Below are 15,022 nucleotides of genomic sequence, written 5' to 3' on the forward strand. Positions count from 1 at the left end.
CTTGAATTTGGTTCTCTTGGACTCTCAGCAGCCGCCTTACCTGGCCTGCCCCCGCATCCCCCAGTTTCCGGGACAAACCTCATTTGGGATGACCTGCAGCGGCAGGGTCTGGGCTCTTCCGCGTCCGGACAACCCTCCAGGAGCGCCTGGGGAGCTCTGTGTGGGCCGCGGAGCACTGACGCACACTGTTCCCTCTGCCGGAACCAGCCTGCTCCACGGGGTATCGTCTGCGCCCGGCCCCAGCAGGGAAATTTCTCTCCTGGACGTACTACCCTTTCTTTGCAAATCACCCTTCATGCAACGCTGTGTCACGGGGGTGTGCTGGGAGCTCTTAGGCTTCCATTCGGATCGGAGTGTGGGTGGTGAGTGTGTGGTATGTACGGTGCGTGTGTAGGGGGGTGCGTGATGCATGTGTGTGTATGGATGGTGGGCGGGTGTGGTACGCATGTGTGCGTGTGACTGTGTGTGTTGTGGAGGGTGGGATGGGGCGACACCGAGTCCGGGAGCTCCTGCGGGGTGCTGGGGCCTGTCCCCGAGGGGCCCAGAAGGGAGTACTCTAGGCCATTGCCGTCGTGGGTGCAGGAGCCCCCGTGGCCACCCCAGGGAGGCTACTGAGGCTCCGCCGGACGCGGGTCCCCAGGGCTCTCCAGCTGTGTCCTCCCACAGGCTGGAGTCCTGTCCCTCAGAAGATGCAAAGGCCTGGGACACCGCTGGGGATCAGTGATGACCCCGGGGCCCGGCCTCTGATGCCTCCTGTTGTCCCCAGAACGCAGCTCTGCTGAGAGCAGGGATGCCGCCCACCCTGAGCGCCTGGGCAGCCGTGGCGTCTGGGGGGGCTGCCCGGCCCTGCGCCCCGAGCCGTGTGTGTCAGGCCTGCTCCATCCTCGGAGTGACCTCCACCCCCACTCTCAGAGGAGGAGGCTGGGCTGGGGGATGGCGGACTCACCCGGGCAGCCGGGGCTCCGAGTTGCAGGTGCTTAATTTCGAGAACGTGGTTCAACTCCAAAGCAGAAGCGAGGCTTGGCCAACGGCACGCGGTTTCCGTGGGAGCACCAGGCCGGGGAGCACAGGTCATGAGTCTGCCGTGCTGTCCAGATGCAGAAGAGCGAGGACACCGGGCCTCCCGGGTCCCCCGCGGGCAAGCGGCGAGAGGCGCGGGCTCAGGTCCCGAGTAGGGATGCCATGGCCTGGTGGTTGGCAGAGGGCGGGCAGAGCAGCCTGCCAAATGGAGGCCCCTCAATAATAGGGAGTGACCGGCACGTCTGCTCCCTGTCCCAGCCAGGGGACAGGCTCTGCCTTCATAACGCGTGATCGATGGGCCTAATATGGGACTGGAGACGGCGGGCTGGCAGCCCCGGCCTGGCCTGCCGGCTGCCATTTGCCCATATATTTATTTATTTATGCATTCTCCTCCATGGCAAAAGCCCAAAGACAATAAAAGAAATTGAATTGCATATCAGATGGGACATCAGAGGGAGATACGGCCATAAATCGCGTCGTATTTATTCCATAAATATCAGCGCCTCCCGAATAGCCAGTGCCCGTGATGAAGTTATAATCAGGAATCTGGTCCCAGGACGCTCGCCACCGGCCCCTCCCCCACTAGACAAACGGGCCGGGTCCCCCAAATAAATAACCGCTTCCTCAGGCCACCTGCCCCCGCCGACACAGGCATCTGCTCGCCCGGGCTGCCTCCTCCCGGAGCAAGGAGCAGGGTCTCCAGGAAAGGGCAGAGGGGGTGGCTGGCACTCGGGTGTCCCCAGGCCCAGAGGGAAGTCGCCTTCTTTATCTCCTGTGCCCCCCCCGCCCACCTACATCCCACCAGCACCTGGCTGGAGCCAACATCATTCCTCTCTTTCTCTCTATGCCAGTTCCCCCCCCCCCCCGTCCAGAGTATAATTTACATTCAATAAAATGCACAAATTAGTGTATGGCTTGTGTCCCCTCCCTGTTGCTGGTGCTCCTCCACAGGAAGCTGCTTTGCTATCCCCTGAGGTCACTTTGCAGGTTCTAGAATTTCAGAAAAAGGCAGTCATATAACCTGCGCTCTTTGATACCTGTTCCTCGTTTGCTTGACAGCGACGCCCAGGAGAGCGGCCCGCGTCATTGTGCGTATCAGGGGGTCGTCCTTTCTCCTGGCTGCGTGGTGTTCCACGGGCGTCCACACCCCAATCTGTCGGTCCGTTCTCCTGTGGGTGGACGTCTGGGCTGTTTCTGAGCTGCCGTGAGTGTCCTTGCGTATGTCTCTCTGTGGATATGAAAACTCGTTTCTGGAGTATGTGGCGGGGCGTGGAGTGGGGGAGTCCTGGGCTGGAGGTATGTTTAGTGGGAAGCGCCAAGCACGTCTTCAGAGAGGCTACACCGTTTTATATGCCCACAGGATGTGTGCGAGTCCCCGTTGTTCCAGGTTTGTGCCAACACTTGGCTTTGTCTTGTCTTTAATTTTGGCCATTCTGGTGACTTTGTCCTGAGATCTCTTTGTGGTTTTATTTTTATTTTTTGAGATTTTATTTATTTATTTGACAGACCGAGAAGAGAGCACAAGCAAGGGGAGAAGCAGAGGGAGAGGGAGAAACAGGCTCCCCACTGAGCGAGGAGCCCCAGGTGGGGGGCTCAATCCCAGAACCCTGAGATTATGATCTGAGCCGGAGGTGGAAGCTTAACTGACTGAGCCACCCAGGCGCCCCCTCTTGGTGGTTTTGATTTGTTTTCTCCACCACCAATTGTTACCTACATGACTGCATTGGCCCCTCCCCACGCACCCACCCATCCTCTCCCCCCACGGGGTCCCTGGCTGGCTCCTGCCCCTGCAGGACCCCCTGTACCCAGCAGCCAGAGAGACCCTGCTGTCCAGTCAAGACCTACCTCTGATGGAAACCCTCCCATAGCTTCCAGTCCGCTGAGACTGAAAGCTGAGGCCCTGAGGGGCTCTCCTCCAGCTCTCGGCTCCCCCACACTGGCTCCATGCAGTGCCCCTTGTCCCGTCTCCGGATGCCCTGGGTCACCTCCTCACTGTGTCTCCCCAGCACTCTCAGCACTTGTCATCTGTCCCCTCCCTGATGTCAGCTCTCGGGGACTGGGTTTTGCTCACGGTTTCATCCCGGGGGCCTAGGTCAGTGCCTGGCCCAGAACAGCGACTCCACCCCTGTTGGCTCAGCAACCGAAGCGAGTCCGTGGCGGGTACCGTGGCATTTCGACAGAGCCACTTTTTTAAAAAAATGGAGGTGAAATTTACATACCGTAGAATTAAGCGTGTGAAAGTGTAGAATCTGGTGGCGGACTTCGCATTCGCATCGCTGTGTCTCCACCATCCGTGTCTTGTTCCAGACAACAGCCAGTTGGGACAGAGCCTCATCAGACTCCGATGGGGCCCTGATGGTCTTCACTTTCTCTCTCAACATCTGAACGTCTCTGAGGTTCTTTCTAGCTCCCTCCCAGCTCTCCCTGGGTCCCTGAACTTTGTCTTCTCCAGTGTTAACAGACCATCAGACTGTCCAAGTGTCCCACCTTGACGGTTGGCCGATGGCTGGCAGGGGCTCCCTCCGAGCTGTTCCCAGCATCCCTCCGGGGCGCAATGGAGAGGCTGGGGTTGGGGGGCAGGGGGTGGGAAGCAGCCAGTTGGGCTCTCCCTGTACCCCACCCCCACCCACTAGCCACTTTACCTGGGCCCTCAGGTGCCCTAGAGGTGGGACAGCCCCGGGCAAACCTCGGCTCTCCCCCATGCCCCCGGGGCTCCCTCCTCAACCCACAAGAATCTTTCCTTTCCTTTGACTAATAACTAAAGGGAGGAAGACCCAATTTATTTGGCAGCAAATAAAGAGCTGCCATGATTAAGCCAGGGGGGCGGGGGGAGAAAGTTTAAAGGAGGAAAAATATCTTGGGTAATGCCATCCCCTGCGTCTTTATATTCGGAAATGGATCGTTCTGGACGCGGGCAGAAGGCCTGATTTAATATCCTCGTGGAAAATACTGCACCTGATCCAATTACCACGGGAATCTTGATACAGTCAGCAGTCAAGATGAAAGATTCAGAGGCGCTCACCACGGGAGTAAACACAGAGACCGAATTACCCCGACTCCTCTGGGGGCAGATAAGCAGCTCGGGTCGTGGTGAGGGCACCTTGGGCCAGGCTGGGGGGCTCGACTGAGGCCAACTTGCTGCCGTTGGCTGCCGGGGCCATGCTGGTCTGTCCCAAGGCAGCCCGCCACGCTGCCCTCCGGCAGGTGGGAGCCTTTGGGTCGCGACCCCTGTGTGGCAGGTCAAGGACCATGCGGAGGGGCGTCCCCACACCATGCCCGTGGTGCCGCTGGGCCCTGGAGGTCCTCCTGGATGCCCAGTCCCTTCCCCTGCTACCCTTGCCCACTCCTGACCCACCGTCCCTGTGCCCTCCTGGTCCAGTCTCCGGGCCCCCAGGCTGGCTCAGCCCCGCAGCCTGGACCCCTGCGGCAGCCCCTCTCTGCTCACCCTGTCTCATTCTGCCATCCTCTGTGACACAGGGCTTAACTAACATGGGTCTAACTGCCTCCTCTGCGCTCAGAACCCTCAGTGGCCTCCAGGGGTTCTTAGGAGGAAGTCCAAAGTCAGGACACACCTCCAGGGCAGCACGCATCTCCCTCCCGTGCTCCCACCTGGCCTCCCTGGTCCCCAGAAGGGTCCAGTTCTCCCAGTTACGTGCACCCTGAGCCCTGGGCTTTGCTGCAGGACACTGGCCGTGACTCTGATGACGGGACCGGGCGAGCACTGAGTACTGGCCAACCATCTCCCCTGCAGGGTTCCAGCTGCACACACGTCGCAGGCCTGCTGCATCTGTCCTGTGCTGGCCATGCAGCCTTAGATGAAGGTCTAGACTCCCTGAGTTCGGAGGGGGGGGATCGGATCCAGCAAGATGCTGACAGACAGGAGGGTGATAATGGGCCAGATTTCCACGGCCAGTTCTGCAGGGCCAAGCCCCAGCTCCACGTCTCAGTAGCCTCATCTGTGAAATGGGTCGTTAGGGCAATTATACCCGTAAAACACCTACGTCCCTGGCATTTAACGAGCCCGGTAGTAGGGTTACCTTGCTTGGGACCTCCATTCCCCCCGGGGATGGGGAGCAGCTTAAAGCAGACCTGTGTGTCAAAGCCTGGGTCAAAGCCCCAAGTGCTTCCCCGCAGAGCCAGACATTAGCCCATTCACCACAAACCCGTGACTACCAGAGCCCACGTCTTGGGAAGGGATTGCCCCCGCCCCACCCCTGCCAGAGGAGTTTGCAGGAGGTTATGTTTTGAATAGGGTCAGGAGTATATCCTCCCCAGGGGACTGACTCCCTGGGTGGCTTCGGAGCACTGAGAAGATTACTCAGATAATGCCTTTGATATTTATTCATTTTAAAGATTTGTTTTTTGTCAGAGAGAAGGAGCACAAGTAGGCAGAGTGGCCCGCAGAGGCAGGGAGAGAAGCAGGCTCCCCGAGCCCAACACGGAACTCGATCCCAGGACGGTGGGATCATGACCTGAGCCAAAGGCAGAGGCTTGACCCGAGCCGAAGGCAGAGGCTTAACCCACTGAGCCACCCCGGTGCCCAGTGACTTTGATTTTGAAACACTGACATTTGATTCATGAATGTTACCCACGCCCAAACGCCGTTCTTTCTTGAGCCTTCAAGTTCGCTTCAAGTTCACTTTCTTGAGCCCACTTCAAGTTCAGTGGGCAAGGGTGCCAGGGGGAGGGTCTGGGCATCCAGGAGGACCTCCAGGGCCCAGCGGCACCTCGGGCAAGGAGACTTGAGCCACTTGACATGGCTCACTCTTCTCTTCTGTTTACACATTTGTAAACTTTGCACATGAACAATCCCCTTTAAGGGTGATTTGGTTACTGCTTGGTCCAAGCTACAAACCTGGTTAATCCGGCTCCTTTAAACACTTGAAACTGCGGGAATGCCGCGGACACACGCTCTTTCTTCTGCCTGAGAATCCAACCTCTCTCTCCACCGACCGGACCCAGGCACACATCGGTCCACGGCGTTTCGTAAACGAGGACGGCTCCCGCACCGCCTCCCAACGTCTGAACGGCCCAACTCCAAACCCAAGTCTACATCAAGCGTGCGCTTCCCCATTTTCAAGTCCAACTGCAAGGCTGGGCTTTTCCTTTACAATCAGCCCGACGCTCCTGAACTCCCCAAAGCTGAACCCTGCACCCACTTAAGACAGCGCTGGCAATAGTACTGTTTTGATTCTCCTAAATGTGCCTATTCTTCATTCGAACCTTCCTTGGGGCCGAGAGATGCTTACCTGGTGGGGGACCGATGTTCCCATACCCGGGGGTCTGGGGGCAGCTTTCTCAGGCCGGAAGTCTGAAGGACCATGTGGTCTGGCCCAGGGCGCCCACCTTCCCGGCCGCCACCTCCAGGAAGCTGGGCCCAGTGTTGGACTCCTAGGCCCCCCCTCCCCCGGGCTGGCCGGGATGCCCCAGGGCGCCCCCCTCAGTCCTCATTCTTCTCTCTGCTCACGCCCCCCACACCCCAGTTATTGGATTCAACTAATCGGTTTACGGATCCGTTCATATTCCTCCTCTCAGCTGGGACCTCCACCATGGAGGACACTTAATGACAGACGATTGGATTCTCTGGGCCTCCCAGGGCTTTTGTCACACTTCTGAGGTCACCTCAAGGATGGGCATGGGGTGGGGGAGCCGGATGGGGCAGAGGCACGGTCAACTCCCTGGAGGAGGTGCCAGTGGGCGTGGCCACGAGGAGCGTGGTCTCTCCGAGGGTCCAGGGCCTCCCGGGCCTCCCGGCCGCTCCAATCTCCCCACCTTTGCAGAAGCCACACTAGATGCTGGGACAGCTCGGAGAAGGGAGGCCCTGGGGCTGGCGCAGCCTTACGTTTCCTGCTGAGCGCTGTGGGGCCACTGATGGTTCTCTGATTTGGTCTTAGTGCTTCCTCTTGGGCTTCTCCCCGTTCCCTCCCTGCAGAGGCTCAGGGGAGGGCTGTGCTGTCCAGGACCATGGTGGCATTTTCTTCCTGATCTCAACAACCCCATGAAGACAGTAACCAGTATCTGGTCAGTACCGGGGCTCAGAGAGGTTAAGTAACTTGCCCAAAGTCACACAGCTTAGAAAGGGTAGAGCTGGGGTTTGCACTCAGGCACCTCTGTACCTCAGCCTCCGCCCCCCATGTCTTGGCCCCGGTGCGATCCCTCCCCAAGACCATGGGCCCCCAAATGTGGGCTTGAGCCGGACAAGACAGAGGCAGCAGGAGGAGGCGGTCATCACTGAGATTTTTTCCAGAGTTGGGAGGATTCCCTTCTATATCTGATCACTCCCTTAATTATTTCACCACCGGGAACCTGGGAGAATCAGATCTGTTGTGAAGACGGATTCTCTCTGATAAAAGCTGCAGCCAGCAACCCAAGCTGGCAGCCCCATGGCGGGAGCACCTGCCCCTGCCCGGGCCTGCAGGGGCAGCCCCCAGGGGAGGGCAGGGTGGGCTGGGTGGGGGGGGTCTCCCTCCAGCCTCCCCTCCCTCCCCGCCAGCACCAGTGGTGGCCGGGGAAGGTTGTCTTGGTAACTGGGGCTGAGCGGCTGCTCATCCTCTTGCTGGGATTTCTCTCCCAGTGATGAAAGGCTCATGGAGGAGAGGGGAGGCAGAGGCAGCCCAGCACCCTCCTTCGGAGAGGGGCCGCCGACTTAATAAGTGATGCTGCTTTTCTGCAGGAAACCTTAACCGCAGGTGCTCGCGATGCGGCGGGGGTCCGGGAAGCCAGGCCCGGGGCAGGGGCGAGGGTCTTCCTGAAGCCTGGACCCCATGGGGAAAGCTGGCGGGTCCCAAATACCCTCGTAGACTGGGGCAGAGTCTCCGAAAGCCCCAAGGTGAACCTGTGGCTCTGGGGGGTGGGGCGGGCAGCTTCTAAGAGGGGGCACAGCAGCCCGACCGTGTGCTTAGTGCTGGTCAGTCTGAGTCCCCCCCGCTCCGGGCTGGGCAGCCTTTTCCTCCCGGGTGCCAGGGGAGTGATGAATGAGGGGTCGGAGGGGGTTGAACGAGGCGATGCTGTGAAAGCCCTTCGTGCTGGGGGACAGACAGCCCCACCCAGACGCGCCCATGTCACCCTTCATGGATGCGGAGGATGGCCACACGCCAGCCGGAACCAGATGTCCACCCCGAAAGCCCTGCTGGCGGGACGCTGACCAGTTTCTTTTTCCCTCTTTCTCCTCTTTTTTTCTAACCAGCTTGCAGAATTGCAAAAGCTTGGACTCGGGAGGAGGGAGAGAAGGGAAACCGGCCACGCTGGGCTCTTGGGCAGGAGCATGCCACCCTCCCCCTTCACGGACGCAGCCACGCGAGCCCAGGGAGGTGCCGTGACTTGTCCTGGGCCGCCCAGCCGCCTGGGTCTTCGCCAGCAGAAGTGGTGGCTGGAGGTGGGGGCGAGAGTCCACGGGGCCCTCAGCTCCTCAGCTCCGCCCTCTGCTCAGAGACACCCTTGAACCCCCCCATAGTAAGGACGGCTTCACAGGAAAACACCCACCCCCTCTATGCGCAGCCCGCAGGCCGAGGCTGCCTCTCCAGGAAGTGACCGAGTCAGGGGCTAAACCCCATCTTGACACTGACTATTGCCCGAGACACCGACTGGTGGCCTGAGTGTCAAGAGTGTTACAAGCACAGAGCCGGGGACAAGAACTTGTCTGCTGGGAAGGGGTGAGTGGGACAGGGCCAGAGTAGGGGTGGGGTTCCAGAGACATTTTCTGTAGCTGTTTCTTCCTTACCAAGGTGCAGGAGACCTGGGACGTCCCCCAAAACCCTCAGTAACGTCGCCCACAAGATGGCTTGTGTCGTCCCTGCCGGTCAGAAGAGAGTTAATTTAGTGAGTACTCACTGCCTGGCCGGCTCTAGGCTCACTTCACGTTGCGGGGGGAAGTTATGTCCATTTTACAGATGAGGTAAGTGAGGCTCAGAGAGGCACAGACTCCTGCGGTCTCAGGTGGTCCTTCCAAGGGCAGGTGCCAGTCAAGGATTTCAGGGCAAGTGATTTTATGAAGGAAGTGCTCCCCGGAGAAGCCGATCAGGGATGGAGAAAGCAGGACAGAGAAGGGATAGGAGGTCAACAAAGGTGTGGTTTCAGGCGATGTCCTGGTCTCAGCCTGAGCCCAGGAGCGCTGCGGTGTAGACTGTACCTTGGGGCTCATCCCATCCCGACACCAGAGTGGGGTTTTCGTACCCGCCTGCGAGCCAGTGTCCGCAGACGGACAACGGGTCAGGAGAGGGGATTCACGGGACCCAGCCGGGACACCAGGGTCTCCACCACACTTGCTCTAAGTCACGCATCTGGCAAGTGACAGAGCCAGGATTCGAATCTGGCTGTGCCCCCACCAGGCCCTGGGATTGTAACCTCGGCCCCAGCTGGAGCTCTGGCTTCCCTCGGGGGCGGCTCCCGGTCTCTCCTGCCCTCTCCCCGGGAAGCCGGGGAGGGTGGTGTGGAGCTGACACGGGCGTACGCTGCTTGCTTCGTGATACCAAGTGTTGTGCTGTGCTCCGCTACACGGCCTCGCCACAAAATACAGCATGGTGTCTCATGTATTATTTATACCACGGGGCTCTTGGTGGGGGCGCGGGGGGGGCAGCCTCGGAGAGACGCACATATGGCTGCGTACACTCGGAAAGTCCCCCATGCGCAGAGGAACAATTAGACACTCCTGACTTAGGGCCCCTCTCCTCGCGTGGCAAAGCAAACAAGCACACAAATGAATTGATTTAAAGAAAATGATGTTGTAAATGATGCTACCGTCGGCCCGTGGACGGGGGCCCAGGATGACTGTGGTGTGGGAGGCGGTAGCCCACATCAAGCTCCCGGCTTGAGGGCTGACGGAGCAGATGCAGCGAGCGCGGGTGGCTCCGTGCTGGGCATCAGCTGTCCCTGTGGCATCGTGTCCCCGACGGTCCCCAGAAGGCTCCAGGGGGTGAGATCCAGGGGAACCTCCAGGCTCCCGGGCAGCTGCCCTGGTCTCGCTGGGGCTCCTCCTCCCTCTTCTGCTCCTTGCAAATCCGGTCTCCAAACAGGAGCCGGGTCATCCTACCAGATGCCGTTCGAAGCCCATCGTGGGTTCCCCAGGGCCCCAAGGACAAGGTCAGGGTGCCACAGGCCTCCAGTGACTTTGGCTTCTCACTGAACCACTCTCCGTTTGGGCCACTCCCTTAGCCACACCCGCTCCTCTCAGTCTCTCTGAACACCACACTCCTACTGCCGGCCTTCTCCAAGGCTGTTCCCGCCACCTGGGACACTTTTCCCTGTTTAGCTTGGCTCACTCCCACGAGGGGGACTCCTGAGCCCAGAGTTGGAACCCAGGAACACACAGTGGGTGTACGTGTGTGTGTGTGTGTGTGTGTGTGTGTGTGTGCGAGAGCCCCACCTTCCCTCTTACCCCTGCCCTCCTGTATCGGCCGTGCTGGATTTCCTGTTCACTGCCCTCCCCTACTGGAACATAAGCTCCTTCCAGACGGGGTTGGCCTTGCTACCGTGTGTCCATAGAGTCTCGCCCAGTGTCTGGTGCAAAGGAGGCATTTAGTAGACAGTCACCGACTGAGCCGAGGGATGAATGGACGCTCTGCATCGGTTGACACTCTGAGTGGCCACAAATTTGTGAAGATGTACTTGAATTTCTCTGCCCATCCCAGCTGGGACACAGACCGAGCTGCCCCTCTCCTGGGGCCCACACCCGGGCCAGGACCCACCCGCTCTGGACAAGCCGCCGCCCTTCAGAAAGTAACACCTTTGTGAACTCATCCTTCCCAGGTCTGCGCTCCAGGTCTGGGTTCTCTGAGGTTCTCTTGGACTCTCTTGCCCTCTTCCAGGAGTCAAACCTGGAGCCAGTAAGGATGTGCCCCACCCAGGTTGTGGATGGTAAAGACCTTGGGCTTAGGAGCGGAAGAGACCTCCCTGCCAGTCACTCCTGCTAGCGGTGTGACCTTGGGCGAGTCACCGGACAACTTGCAGGAGACCTCAAGCATCTCTTCTGGAAACGGGTGTAAAACAGCACCTTCTTCCGGGGCGGTCAGGAGGACTTGGGATGCTGACGCCTAGACCCTAGGGTTACGACTGTTACGGCCTCAGCCACCCAGCCCTGCCCTTTGGACCTGCGCCCCCAGGTGGGGACTGTTGACCTCAAAAATTGACAGGGTGAATCCTCCTGGGAGCTGGACAGGCCGGGAGGACCGCAGGCTCCCAGAGGACAATGCCACTCAGGTCAAGGCTGTGTGGCCCTCAGGAAGTCCCGCAGAGGCAGGTTCTCCCGCAATAAGATCTGGAGGCCTTTTCACTCCGACAGGTGCCCAGTCAGGGCCAGTGGAGGTGGGGACACGGTGTTATCAGGGTGCACACAGGGGTAACTCCGGCCACCGCTGGACCAGAGGGACAGGCAGGCCTTGCCCTGTGCTCCGATGGGAAGTTCAGGCGCTAGGCGGTCAGGGAAGACAAGTCAAGGACCAGCAGAGTTGGCCGCCGACAACGGGCAGGCGGCAGAGGACGGGCAGCCCGGACAAAGGCTCAGAGGAAGGAAAAGATGTGGTGTTTGTGTGCAGGGGAGGCTGGTGGCTGGTCCCGAGGGGCTGGGGGTGGGGACGGGTGACACGGGGCTGGACAGGTGGACACGGCAGCCCCCAGGAGCGAGCCTGGGCTTGGGGAAGTGGCGGAGGGTGAGCCAGGGAAGGAGGGAGAAGGTCCCCTTTGTCCCCCTGTCTGGTCCAGGAGGTGGCAGGCTCTCCTGTCCACAGCTACTCCCCACCTCCAGGCACGCCGGAGGGACTGCCCTTTAAACAGCCCCGGGTTGCTCAAGAGATGGAGGCTGGTGGGAACAGGGAAATCCCATGGGGGTGGGCCCCCATGCTGTGAGCCACAGCCGCCATGGACCTGATGCCCTGGTGCCTCAGTTTACCCCCTGGGTGCCCACACGACGAGGTTAGTCTTCTTCCCCGGGTGTGCTGTGAGGGGGTTCAGACCTGGGCGAACTGCAGAGGATCCTGGCCGTGGGGGTGGGAGTGTGGGGTCACCCTGCCCATGACGTCATGTCACAGGAACACTTCCCAGCCGGAGGGCTGGAGTCGCTGGGCCTGACCCCGGCTGTGGCTGTCACGGGCAGCGGCTGCCCACAGCCTGGGAGCTGCGGGGCCGGCAGAGACCTTGTGAAGGCAGGTCTGGCAGCCGCACAAATGGGGAGTGGGCTGTGAACCCGGCTGCCCCTGTGGCTGGGTCCCCAGCAGGCTGCGTGGCCTGGGCAGCCCGAGGCGCTGGCTGCCACCCCGGGCCATCTGCTGGAATTTCAAAGGCAAATGTTCTGAGAAATAATGGGGCTTAATAAGCCAGGCCGATCGATATTCCATTGAAGGGAAAGGAGAAGGAGAGGGAGAGAAGGAACAGCAGGGAGAGAGAGGGAGCGGGAGGGAGGGACTGACCCAGACAGAGCGAGCGAGACCTAGAGAGACACAGGGCGTCACAGAGAGCGAGAGAGACACTCTTGTGCAGAGAGACACAGAGAAATACACAGGAAGAGGGAAGGAGAGAGGCAGCACAGAGACAGGTAAGGACGCGGCTGAACGACACAGAGGGAGGAGACCCACCAGAGGGAGAAGGAGACATCGGGCCCCCTGCCTCCCCCACCCCCCGCCCGACCGCATGCGCAGAAGCAGAGATAGAGACAGCAGGGGTGGGGGGGAACACCCAGAAGATGGAGACAGGGATGTAAGAGGCCCGGAGGAGGGCTGGGTGGGGGGAGGGTCAGAGCTGCCTGGGGGCTTCGGGTGGAGCTGCTGGAGGGCTGAGCCCATGGTCAGCCCAGCCAGGGGGGTCTTGTCCTTGAACCTCAGGCCCTCGGGCAGGGAGGGGAACGTGTGGCCACCCGCCTCCGCCTAGTGCTCAGGACACTGAATGGCGGGCCTGGCCCGCAGCAGCGTCTACGGTCGTGGCGACAGGGACGGGCCCAAGTGACAGGCCTGCCACCTGAACCTGTACCATCCCCACCTCGGGCAAGACACCACAACTCTGGCTTCAGTCCCAACATCTGCAAAGTGGCGGGGTGGGCACCGTTCCTGCCTCCCACAGTGATCGTGACGGTTGAATGAGCAGCCTCTAGTTCAGCAGCGGCTCCCTTTCTGGAAACTTCCGATGTGCCAGGTGCGTGTGGGGACCCCACCACCACCAGTGGGTTAGGCACAGAAATGCCCGTTTGCAGGTGAGAACACAGGTGGGCACCAGGGTGACCTGCCCGACGTCCTGTAACTGCCTCCAAGGAAGAAGCAGGCGGCCCCGGGGGCCCATTCCCAGGTGAAGGTCAGGCCAGGGGCTCAGGTAGGGCAGATGCCCATCTCTGGGGGCAGAGAGCCCGTCGCTCATCCACCCGCTCCCTCCCTCCCTCGTTCACTTCTGGAACATGTGTGAGTTGCCCGGCTGTACTGGATCATGGATAAGGAAAGATCTACAAACGAGTCGGCGGCCCGCAGAAGCGTCTTCTGAGAGTTCTCAGCTCCCCCAGATTGCTGGACGGCGGGTCTCCTTCTCCACGCCCAGAGACCACCGTGGCCCCTCCTCGGCACTCGTTCCGCTGGCTGATGGGCCCCACAAGGAGTGCCGGCCGAGATTCCCTGGAGGGGAGTTCCCTGGAGGGGGCCTGCCTGGCGTGGCTGGGTCACACCGTGCCGAGACAACACCGGGCCGTTTGCCGTTCCAGCCGCCATCGGGTGACATTTCCTGGAGGCTCCCTCCACGCCAGGTACAGGGACTGCCTCCTTTCGGCTCTGCCGCCACAGGGGGAATGTGGTTTTTGTCTTTTTTTTTTTTTTTTAAGATTTTATTTATTTATTTGAGAGAGAGAGAGAGAGCGCAGGCAAGCAGTGGGAGCAGCAGGGGGAGAGAGAGAAGCAGGCTCCCCGCTGAGCAGGGAGCCCGATGTGGGGCTCGATCCCAGGACCCTAGGATCATGACCTAAGCCAAAGGCAAATGCTCAAGCAACTGAGCCACCCAGGCACCCCGGGGAATGTGTTTTAATGGCTTCTTTTTTGTTTGTTTTTTTTTGTTTGCTTTTTGGAGCCCAGAGCAGGACTTGAACACATGACCCCAAGATTAAGACCTGAGCTGAGATCAGATGCCTCACCGACTGAGCCACCCTGGCTCCCCTAAATGGCTTCATTTTAACAGTTGGAGGTGTCAGATCTGAGTTCCTCCAGCTTGTGCTGGGATCCAAACCTGTGCTCCCGGCCACCTGCCCATCAGGCCCGGACACCTCCAGTCCCCATTCCTGTGTCCTCAGTCATGGCCCTGCATAGGCGTGGCCACTCTGGGCACATCTCCGGAGCTTGGTCCCAGGGTCCTGCCTCTGCATTGAGCCAAAGGTCTTCTCCACCCGTGTCTACGGATTGTCACCGTACCTCTGTCTAAGCCCGGACTCCACTCACCTGCCCTTTCTCTGTAGAGCCTTGGACTCTTGACAGCACTGCCCTCCTGTCCCGGGGGCAGTGTCTGTACTGCCAGGGGCGCCTTGGCTCTAGAACTTTCCTGCATGGCCCCTGGGGCTCAGAGAGCCGAGGGCTTAGACAAAACCGTCCCTCGTCTGCTCCTCCTCTTCAACCTCACGTCTCCTGACATCCGCTCCCCTAGGTGGCTGTTGCTGGACCCTGGATGTCCATCAGGGAGTCTGAAAAAGCTGGGCTCCTGGGTCTCACATGGCAGATTCCAAAAATGCCACCAGCCTGGACATCCCTGTAGCATGTGTTCAGCGTGGTAAAATGCATATTAAACAAAATTTGCCGTTTTAATCACTGTCAGTTTCGATGGAAATAAATGCAGCCACAATGTCGTACAAGCATTCCCACTATCTCAGTTCCAGAACTTTCCTCCACTCCAAGTGGAAACCCTATACGCATTAGGCAGTCAGCCCCCATTCTCTCCTGCCCTCCCCCGACCCCTGGAAACCTCTCGGCTGCTTTCTGTCTCTACGGATTTGCCTAATCTGAATATTTCATACAAATGGAATCATACTGTATGTGGCCTTCTGCAACTGGCG

The sequence above is a fragment of the Meles meles genome, chromosome 11 (assembly GCF_922984935.1).
Source record: "Meles meles chromosome 11, mMelMel3.1 paternal haplotype, whole genome shotgun sequence".
Classification (NCBI taxonomy): domain Eukaryota; kingdom Metazoa; phylum Chordata; class Mammalia; order Carnivora; family Mustelidae; genus Meles; species Meles meles.